Raw genomic sequence first — 11,135 nt, 5'->3', positions numbered from 1 at the left:
CGCACAAACAACAGACGACACACAAACCGACAAAGAAACCGAACCACAGATATGCGCAGGAATACAAGAACTCACACAATCACAACACACACAACTACAGACGACAATACAGCAGAAAATCCCAACACTACCAGGCCAACTCGGGCTAACACACCTAATTAAACGCAAAATAGACACACAAGGACACGCACCCATAAAACAAAGATACTATATGGTATCACCAAAAATTAGAGGAGCCATCCACACAGAAATAGGCAAAATGCTAAGAGAAGACGTGATAGAACCATCAGAAAGCGAATGGTCGAGCCCAATTGTTATGATAAAAAAACCAAATGACACATATCGCTTTTGTTTAGACTTTAGAAAAGTAAACTCAGTATCAAAAAAAGACGCATACCCACTACCATACATGACAGCAATATTAGACAAACTACGGACAGCACAGTACATATCAAAAATCGACTTAAGCCAAGCATACTTCCAAATACCACTCGACGAAGACAGTAAACACATAACAGCCTTTACAGTCCCGGGAATGGGCTTATTTCAATTTAAAAGAATGCCATACGGACTGACAGGCGCACCGGCGACATTCCAAAGACTACTAGACAGACTCATAGGCCCAGAATGCGAACCATATGCATTCGCATACTTAGACGACATAATAATAGTAACACAAACATTCGACGAACACTTACAAAGACTAGAACAAATACTCAAAAGAATTACAGACGCGGGACTAACAATAAACCCAGAGAAGTGCGAATTCGGATGCGCACAAGTCAAATATCTCGGATACATAGTAGACAGACACGGACTACACATAGACCCCGACAAAACACAACCCATAGAAAACTACCCAAACCTAAAAACAATAAAACAACTACGGAGACTAATTGGCATGGCATCATGGTACAGACGCTTCATACCTAACTTCGCACACATTACAGAACCACTAACACGACTACTGAAAAAAGACCAGAAATGGCACTGGGGGGAAGAACAAGAAAACGCAATGAACACAATCAAACACGCACTCACATCACCACCCACACTCGCATGCCCAGATTACACACAAACATTCACACTACAAACAGACGCTAGCGGAACAGGGATAGGTGCCGTACTAACACAATCTCTCGATGACGAAGAGCATGTCATAGCCTACGCTAGCCGTGCGCTAAGCGAGGCAGAACGTAAATACTCGACAACTGAGAGAGAATGTTTGGCGGTACTCTGGTCCATAAAAAAATTCAGACCATACGTGGAAGGATACCATTTTAAAGTCATTACAGATCACCACGCACTGAAGTGGCTTAGACAATTGAAAAACCCCACAGGCCGACTTGCACGATGGGCACTAGAACTATTAGAATACGACTTTGACATTACACACAGAAAAGGTACAATGCACGACGTGCCAGACGCACTTTCAAGACGACACGAAGACGAAGAACACATAGACACAATAGAAGACACGACAGACAAGTGGTACACATACAAAAAAACACAAGTACAAACACGCCCAGAGAAAAACGAGTCGTGGCGAATCAGAAACAATCAACTATACTTCCACCGCCCGAACCCCCTACACTCAAACCTCCTACCAGACACAAACCCATGGAAACTAGTCATACCCAAAGACAAAATAACACACATACTACACGAAAACCACGACGTAACACAAGCAGGACACTTAGGGATCGAAAAAACATACCAACGAGTAGCAAAAAAATATTATTGGCCAGGGATGTACAGAGACACAGTAAACTACATAAAAAAATGTGACACATGCCAAAGAACAAAAACAATACAAGCGCGACCGGCAGGACTAATGGGCATGAGAATTATCGAAGAACCGTGGACAGTAGTAGCCTCCGACATCATGGGCCCACTCCCACGATCAAAAAAAGGAAACCAATACATCATAGTGTTCGAAGACCTATACACTAAATGGGTGGAAATCATACCGACACGCAAAGCAAACGCCAAAACAGTAGAACAGACATTCCACTCACACGTAATATCACGATGGGGTACACCACGCATACTACTGACAGACAACGGCACACCATACATAAACAAACTCATACGCGAACTGACACAAAAATTCAACATAAGACACGCAACAATCCCCCCATACCACGCACAAGCCAACCCCGTAAAGCGAGTCAACAGAACCGCTAAAACAATGATCCAAGCCTACGTAAACAACGACCACACAGAATGGGACATACACTTACAAGACTTACAATTTGCAATCAATACATGTACACACACATCAACTAAACACACACCAGCCTTTTTAAACCTAGGAAGGGAATTAAATCCCACACAATGTCTAAGAAATCAGTTAGAGAACCACGACGAAGTAGAATTACAAGACACAGACAGATGGACAGACCACTTGAGACGACTACAAATACTTAGAGACGAAGTACAGAGGCACTTGATAGAAGCAAACGAAAAACAAGCACACTACTACAACCTACGAAGACGAGACATTCAATTCAAGGAAGGAGACAGGGTACTAAAAAAGAACCACACACTCTCATCCGGACCAGAACGAACGACAGCTAAGTTAAATAAAAAATTCATAGGCCCATACATAATCACTAGAAAAGTCTCACCCACAATATACGAATTAACAACAGAGAGCGGTAGAAATATAGGAAAATGTCATATAGAAGACCTAAAATTATATACATAATCAAATAACACACCCCGAAAATAAACTAACATGTGTATTCACTCCACAGAAACACAACATGGAAAATCAGCAAACAAAAATACCGGCCCTAATGACGCTGCGACTGACGAGACCGACGACAACGACGACACAAACAAAAAAAACACCACTATTACAAACACCAGGACAGGCCCCACACCCACACAAATACGGACGCGACGGCACACACCAGACGGAGACCCGACGAACCCTACTACCGACACCCCCCACATACAGAAAGGTAATACAGACCACCACGACGACAACACACTTAACAACCACTGCACCCACAGCCACACAGAGACACTCACAAACACACACAACGATGACCACACACACAAGTACACCCTCCGGACCAAGGCAATGCCCGAAATGCAACGGGCTGGTCCGGGGCACCAAATACACAGAACACATACAAACATGCACACAAACTAACACAGACACACCACACCCACCACAAATTATCACACACCCACAAACAGTTACCCACACCACACGAACCACGGCCGCACACACGACTACACACCCACCCACCAAGAAACAAACACCCCATACAACCACACGCGCCACACCCACACCAACACCACGGTACACACCACCCCCAGCATCACCCCCTCAATGGGCACACACCAGATTCGCGAGACCACAAACAACAGAAGATAGAATCTTACAGACATTCGCCAACATGGACAGACACACAGAATCGACACAGACAAAACAAACATGCAAACAACACACAGGACCACACCCCGAGATAATAGCCATAATCGCAAGTTTAGAACCAGCAAGCACCCTATACGACGAATTACGAGCACAAAAAGAAAGATACATGACCAGACGGGCACACGAACGCACAAACACTGACGAAACAGAAGCCAGCACCTCAACACACCAACCACACACCACACATCAAACAGCACCACACAAAACACAACCCCCCAACACACCAGACACCGACAGCGACACAGATTCCACCACCTCCACCGCAGAGACAGTGATACACATCGAAACCACACACACAGGCACGCTACAAACACAAACGACGGACAACGACACAGACAGTAACACCGACACCACCTCACTCACGGACACAGTCGAACATACACAAACACCCCAACCAGCCACACACACCACACGGGACTCAAAACGATACAAAAAACGAAAATCAATACGGAAACAGAAAAAAGAACAAAACAGGAAACACTAGACAAACTGACAACACCAAACGGACGGACGAACAACGACGCACACACAACACGGGACGCAATACGATACAAAAAAAAAAAAAAAAAAAAAAAAAAAAAAAAAAAAAAAAAAAAAAAGGGACAAAACAGAAAACACCAAATACACTAACAACACCAAACCGACGGACGAACAACGACAGACGGAGGCCAAAGAAACAGAACACAACCCAAAAGGGAAGAAGAAACCACGAGCCACGAGGTACAAAGAACAACGCAAAAACTCACCAAGACCCACACCGACGAGAGCCACCGTACCAAAACCAAAAATTCAAGTACAAAATAATATAAGAATAGAATAAGTTTATAAAAGAGAAAAAAAAAAAAAAAAAGAGAAAAAAAAACATGATTTTGATTAAGACACACGAGACTAAGTAGAAGAAGTAGATATAAGACGACCCACAACCCACACCAAACACACACCCCGCAAATACAACCCAACCTCCATCCCTTAACCCCGACAGATCGGAGCAGACAACACAAAAACAACAAAAATAACAAAAGGAGAATACACAGACGAAAGGACCACAAAATGCGTCACCGAAACCGGCTCGCCCTATAGGCCTCGCCCCGCGTGGGGAGGGGGGAGTTGTGACGTTGCACCTAGAGTGCAAGTCACAACAAACCCCAAACCCGCGGGGAAGAGCCGAACGGGTGAGCCCTGTCCCGTCGGGAAAGACCCGAACATCACCGAAGCCCCGACGCTCGGCAGAGCCGAGCGCCAGATTCAGTACGATCACGGCCTTCCAAGCAGTAACCTCGAGGAGCCAGGAGAACGCGAGAGAGAGAGAGAGAGAGAGAGAGAGAGAGAGAGAGAGAGAGAGAGAGAGAGAGAGAGAGAGAACGAGAGAGAGACCCAGAACCACACACCGATACACCCCGATACACATACGCCGACGACACCAGGAGGGAGAACGAGAGAGACCCAGTTACACACCGCTACACACTGTTACACACACGCACACGCCGACGACCCCAGGTTAGCCTGCATTCTACCGCCGATCTGCTTCTCCCCTCGCAATACCACCCTGTCTACCACACACTCCCCGTCACTCTACACCACCCTCCCCTCGCCATATCAACCCTTCCGAACTCATATTCCCCGTCACCTCCCGCACTCCTCCCCCCCCCGCGCGCGTATCTGTAAGTTAGTATTAAGTAACGCTAAGGGCTGAGGCGTGATCAGCCACCGCTCAAGTCTACAACCCTTTTGTACCCCTTAGGTTAAGTCGACCCCCTGGTGCAAAAATATACACACTAAGTTTTACCAATTATATCCGCCCCGTCTCTAATTGTCTCCCCCCCCCATATTATTCGTGCGGACTCAAAACCCGTCACACATTCTGCATTTACGCGGATCTCGAATGTTTACTGCAACCCACACATGAAAGTTTTGGGGAAAATAGAACAATTTATCAAAAGCATCTTCCGTATAGTATAGCTTACTATCTACATTGTGCGTTTGACGATTCGCTTTCGAATTTCAAAATTAATCGTGGAGAGACTTGCGTTCAATGGTTTGTGAACGAGTTAGCGGAATTGGCACATTCGTTGGAAGTTTATTTCAAAACTGTTGTACCGATGGAACCACTAAATTTCAATCAAATCAACGAATTTCACTCAACAACAGTGTGTCACATTTGTGAAAAACTGTTTACACTCGCAGACGTGAAACATCGTGATCACTGCCATTTCACGGGAAAGTACCGTGGTGCTGCTCACCGAGGTTGCAATCTAAATTACCAAAATTCGCACATTATCCCAGTGATATTCCACAATCTGTTGGGTTACGATTCACATTTTCTGATCAAAGCACTGGCCACATCGTTCGAGGGCACAACTGAGCTTCTACCCGTAAACAAAGAAGAGTACATTTCATTTACAAAATACGTCGAGGGGACAGATATAAAGTTTAGATTCGTAGATTCGTACCGCTTCATGCCCAGTAGTCTTGAGAAATTAGCAACGTATCTCGGTGATGATCACAAATCAATCACACGAAAATTTTATCGTAGCTCAGATAAATTTCAGTTATTGACCAGAAAAGGAGTGTTCCCGTACGAATATATAGACAGTTGGGAGAAGCTCGAGGACACACGGTTACCATCCAAACAACAATTTTACTCAAAATTAAATGATCGGGATATATCAGACGACGACTATGCACATGCATGTAAAGTTTGGCAAACTTTTAACGTTCAAACTTTGGGAGAGTATTCGAACTTGTATTTACAGACGGACGTGTTTTTACTGGCCGACGTTTTTCAAAACTTTCGACAGAGCTGTTGGACGACGTACAAACTGGACCCGTTACATTACTACACAGCGCCCGGTCTGTCGTTTGATGCAATGTTAAAATGTACAAGCATCGAACTCGAGCTTCTCACCGACATAGACGTGGTTATGTTTATCGAAAAGGGTATTCGTGGTGGTGTGTCACAGTGTTCGAACAGATACGCAAAGGCCAACAATAGATATATGGGAGAAGAATTCGATCCTGAGGTCGAAGAATCTTATCTCATGTACTTTGACGTTAATAATTTGTACGGTGCTGCTATGAGCTTTGCTCTGCCATACAGTTCCTTCGAATGGTTATCAGACTTCGGACAATGCGACGTTCTTACCATCTCGGACGACGCGGAGTTTGGTTACATACTGGAGGTTGATTTGGAATATCCTGAGGAACTGCATGAAATTCATAAGGATTTACCACTGTGTCCGGAGCACTACATACCTCCGATCTCGAATAGTAAGCAACCGAAATTGACGCCCACGCTATTTTCCAAGAAAAACTACGTTGTTCACTACCGCGTTTTGAAACAATGCTTACAATTAGGCTTAAAATTACTCAAAATTCATAGAGTTCTCAAATTCAGGCAAACCCGGTGGCTCAAAAAATATATAGATTTGAATACCGATTTGCGAAAAAAATCCGACAACGAATTTGAGAAAAATTGCTACAAGCTAATGAACAACGCAGTTTTTGGCAAAACTATGGAAAATGTTAGGAAGTATAGAGATGTCAGGCTGATCACGAAATGGGATGGAAGATACGGTGCTAGAGCTACCATAGCCAAACCCAATTTTCACAGCTGCACCGTTTTCGACAAAGATATAATTATCGTTGAAATGAGTAAGACGAAAGTCAAGTTGAATAAACCATTGTACGCAGGTTTCTCCATCATGGATCTGGCTAAAACATATATCTACGATTTTCATTACAATTACATTAAGCAGAAATTCGGCAACCGAGCAAAATTAATGTACACGGATACCGACAGTTTGATTTGCAATTTTACCGTCCCCGACATATACGAACACATTAAGGAGGACTTGCACAAATTCGATACTTCTGATTATCCGCTCGACAACGTTTACGGAATACCTCGAGCAAACAAAAAAGTTCTCGGCTTGATGAAAGACGAGAATAACGGGAAAATCATGTCGGAATTTGTAGGGTTACGAGCTAAATTGTACGCATTCCGAGTCTTGGAAGATGAAAAAGACACCAAACGTGCCAAAGGTGTTAGAGGATCAGCGTTAAGAAAAATAACCTTCAACGATTATTTGGACTGAACGTTGAAACGTGAAAATCTATCCTCAAATCAGCATTTTAAATTGAGTCGAAAGCACGAGGTATACACCGTAGAACAGCAGAAAGTAACACTGAGCTGGAATGACGACAAGCGGATCGTGTTTCAAAATACAACCGACACGCTTCCGTGGGGCTACAAGCCTAAGCTTTGTAATTTATAACTGTACCATGTCTGTCTATTGTCTAAAAAATAAAGACGCATACTTGTTGTGTGTCGGATATAAAATAAAGAGGGACATACGTTTTTACAAAAAATTCATTTATTCGTTTATCCAACTGTTGTGTGTATTGTCAAAACCTAACCATTCAACGTATATTTTTCTTCCGCGCTTCTTGAGCACCTTCTCCACCAGATAGATATCCGGATGCTTAACCTTGAGGAGCTCTTGTTCGTAGAAACCACCAGCGATGGGTTGATCTCGGTAGTCTTTGAGCTTGTACGTCACAGGATGAGTATTTTCCACTCGACTTATCGTGAATATTTCAGTCGTCTAATTGGGAGTGTAACCTTTCTCGAAGACATTTTTGAATTTGCTGATTCGAACTTTGTCGCCGGATCTGAATTTTGCCGATACGGTAGGTATCGCTCGAAGCCCTCCGTACGCCTGTCGTAATAACAGCCTCTTGTTTGCAACGGTGACATCCTACGGTTTCATTCTTATGGTTCGGTGTTTGACGTTGTTGTAAGCCGAAACCAAGTCGGATAAGATATCGAGCAACTTGTAGCTTCCTTGCATGCTGAACCGTGTCCACATTTTACCTTTCAGCGAGCGATTGAAACGTTCACTGATCGAAGCCTTCAAATTACTGTACGTGGAGTAAAGTTTGATTCCGTAGCGTGTCATAAGCGATTCGAATTTCGAGTTGTAAAATTCCGTTCCTCTGTCGACGTGTAAATTTTTCGGTACCCGTCCTTGGACAAGCACAGATTCCATTGCCTTCGTAACATCATCTCCAGACTTGCTCTTTATCGGTATAGCCCACGCATACTTTGAAAAGATATCAATGACTGTGAGCATGTACTTGTAACCTTTGTTTTGTCCAGCGTACGACGTCATATCAACAAGATCCGCCTGCCAGGTCTCGTCGATGCCGCGCACGTCCACACGTTGACGCGGGTAATTCCGGCGTGCAGGCTTATGCAGTTCCGTCACCAGTGCTTGCTTTTCCTCGTTCATATTCCAACGCTATTAGTCTGGTGTCCAATTTGGAAATGATTTCCGCGTTTCGAATCGACAAGTCTCTGTCTGTTTTAAAGTCTGTGTAGAAGGTATCCAAGGCTTTCTTCGCGGTGATCTCCAAAGCTTTGATCATTTGATCGAGGTTGTCGATTTGTTTTTGCAACACGCTGAATTTTCGTCTCAAGGTTTTTAAAGTTACAGCATTGTTCGGCTCTGCGGGATCTGCGACGTTGCACAGTCTCTTGTTCCGTATATCGTAATGCCCGTCCGCAGTTATTTGAAACCCGACACGCGGAGGACCGCGAGTGCTCGCGGTCGTGTTTTTATTCAGCTGACGTCCGAACACGTCGACGCTCATCTCGGTAATGAATGCAAAAATGACGGGAGCTGCTTAATAAATGATTCCTGCTTCGTGTAGCTCTTCGATAATGGAGATAATTTCGTTATTGTGACTCGGATTTCCCGCTGCCTGAGATGCCAGGAGTAAACGAAGACGCTCCACCAACTCGTTTGGATCATCCCAGAATACGTATTCCGTTTCAACACCTTGTCGAGTGATCATAGCTTGCGGAAGTAGACCTTTACCCTTTCGGCGAGGTGATCGGGAATAATCCATTAATTCGGCAATGACATTTCTAAATTTGTAACTGTTATCGTTTCGAACAGCCCCGTCGGATGAGTAATACTTCTTATGCGCGTTCGTTGCGAGAATTATGTTTTTAAAATTTTCCCAATCTCCGGCGCTCACAGAAGAACCGTCAGGCTTCTTTTTGAACAAAACTTCCAGCAAACCCTTCGTTTTCGGGTAACGCGTGTCGCCAATACGAACGTAGTCACTCTCAAAAGATATCAACGAATCACCAATCATTAGTCCGTTTGAGCGGTTGCGTACACCGTACACGTCGTCCAATTCGACTTTTGTCTTCGCATCTCTCATCAGTGCAAAATACTCGTCCTCGACCGGTGTTTCTACGACTGTTTCATCCCCCGCCGAAGCAAAGGAATCGTCCATTTCCGAGACAGTTTCATTTTTCGTTTCATTTTTCATCTCCTTTATTTCTTCTTCAATTTCTTTCACCTCTTGTTTGACAGGTTTGGTATCTTTTGTAACATTCACCAGTTCTTGCAACGGAGTCACTACTGGTTTGAAAACGTCACTCAATTTCTGAGTCTCAGATTCCCTGCTCGACTTGAGCAATCTGTGTTTTCGACGGATCGCAGCACTTGCTTGAGCGATCTGATGTAGGACATCTTTTTGCTGGGAAATTTCAGAGCTCTGCATGTTGACGCATCCGAGTCTGCAACGCTACTGCGTCTCTCGCTCGAAAACGGTAGATTTTATTCCTTTTCCAGGCTAACAAAAGAATCAAATCCCCTCCTGTATCGTCCTTCGTTGAGCTCACTGTCTTTGTCGATCACCAGAAACCCGTACTTCTCACCGTCCCAGCATGCAGAGCACACGCTTTCAAACTCTGTGTAAGACATATCGGTGTTCACATGGTCGTTGTATACGTGTCTCAGGTTCATATGGTCTTGTTTGAATAACACGAGTAAGTTTACATTGTCGCGCATGAGATGTTTGGGAATACGCGCGTACGTCTGATAGAGATAGAAACAGTCAACGTCGTGATGTCTACTTATGCAAAAGTAGGCTCTGATATTGTCCTGCATCTCGCACGCCACATCGTCAAATATGATTATTGAGTTGGGCCGTGCTTCTTCCGGTGAAATCACTTGCTCGCGCTCGGTAAACGCAAAATACTCCGTATTCTCAACATGGTCCAGCAATTGCTTCAACAATCGGTATTTAGGATGGTTGAGAGATTTCGAGTAGATGTAGATATTTTCAAATCTGAGTCCATTGGGATGGGTTATAAGTGTGAGCAACGCATTAGTTTTACCACAATTCGACGGTCCACAGAATATCGCACGTACACTGTTCGGGAGTAATTCACCGTGCCGTTCGTGCTTTTCGACATTTTGCTCCGAAAGTTTGTCAAAATTCATCACGGGAAGCTTGGTAGGTTGTTTCTCAAACCGCATCTCGGACATGACTGATCGGATTTGCTATAAATACCCCGTTTCAAAGCACTTTTCTTCAGTCAACGCACGAACATGATCGCGTACAGAGGTAAACGAAGCAGCAGCAGGCGGCAACATCGTGGCAAGGGTCTGGTGAATAGAATCATCAACAAACTTTCGATCGAGTTGCATGTTCCCGGTTACCAATACTGCGGTCCTGGTACGAAGTTGACGAAAAGACTCGCGAGAGGTGATTCCGGTATCAATCCTCTCGATGCAGCGTGTAAGGAACACGATATAGCGTATTCGAAAAATCGTGAGAACCTTGAGATTAGAAACGAGGCTGATAGGGTGTTGGCTGAGAAAGC

At 44.3% G+C, this 11,135-nt stretch overlaps 1 long non-coding RNA gene across 1 annotated transcript; it reads left to right on the top strand.

The window, feature by feature from the left end:
- The first annotated feature begins 2,787 nt into the window (after positions 1-2,787).
- On the top strand, positions 2,788-3,051 carry LOC124293515. The gene is made up of 2 exons (XR_006903366.1): positions 2,788-2,969; positions 3,022-3,051. It is a non-coding gene; the product is annotated as an uncharacterized LOC124293515 (long non-coding RNA).
- The last annotated feature ends 8,084 nt before the right edge of the window (positions 3,052-11,135 follow it).

This window comes from Neodiprion lecontei, chromosome 3, assembly GCF_021901455.1.
Source record: "Neodiprion lecontei isolate iyNeoLeco1 chromosome 3, iyNeoLeco1.1, whole genome shotgun sequence".
Lineage (NCBI taxonomy): Eukaryota > Metazoa > Arthropoda > Insecta > Hymenoptera > Diprionidae > Neodiprion > Neodiprion lecontei.
This window is presented reverse-complemented; position numbering and strand designations above follow the sequence as displayed.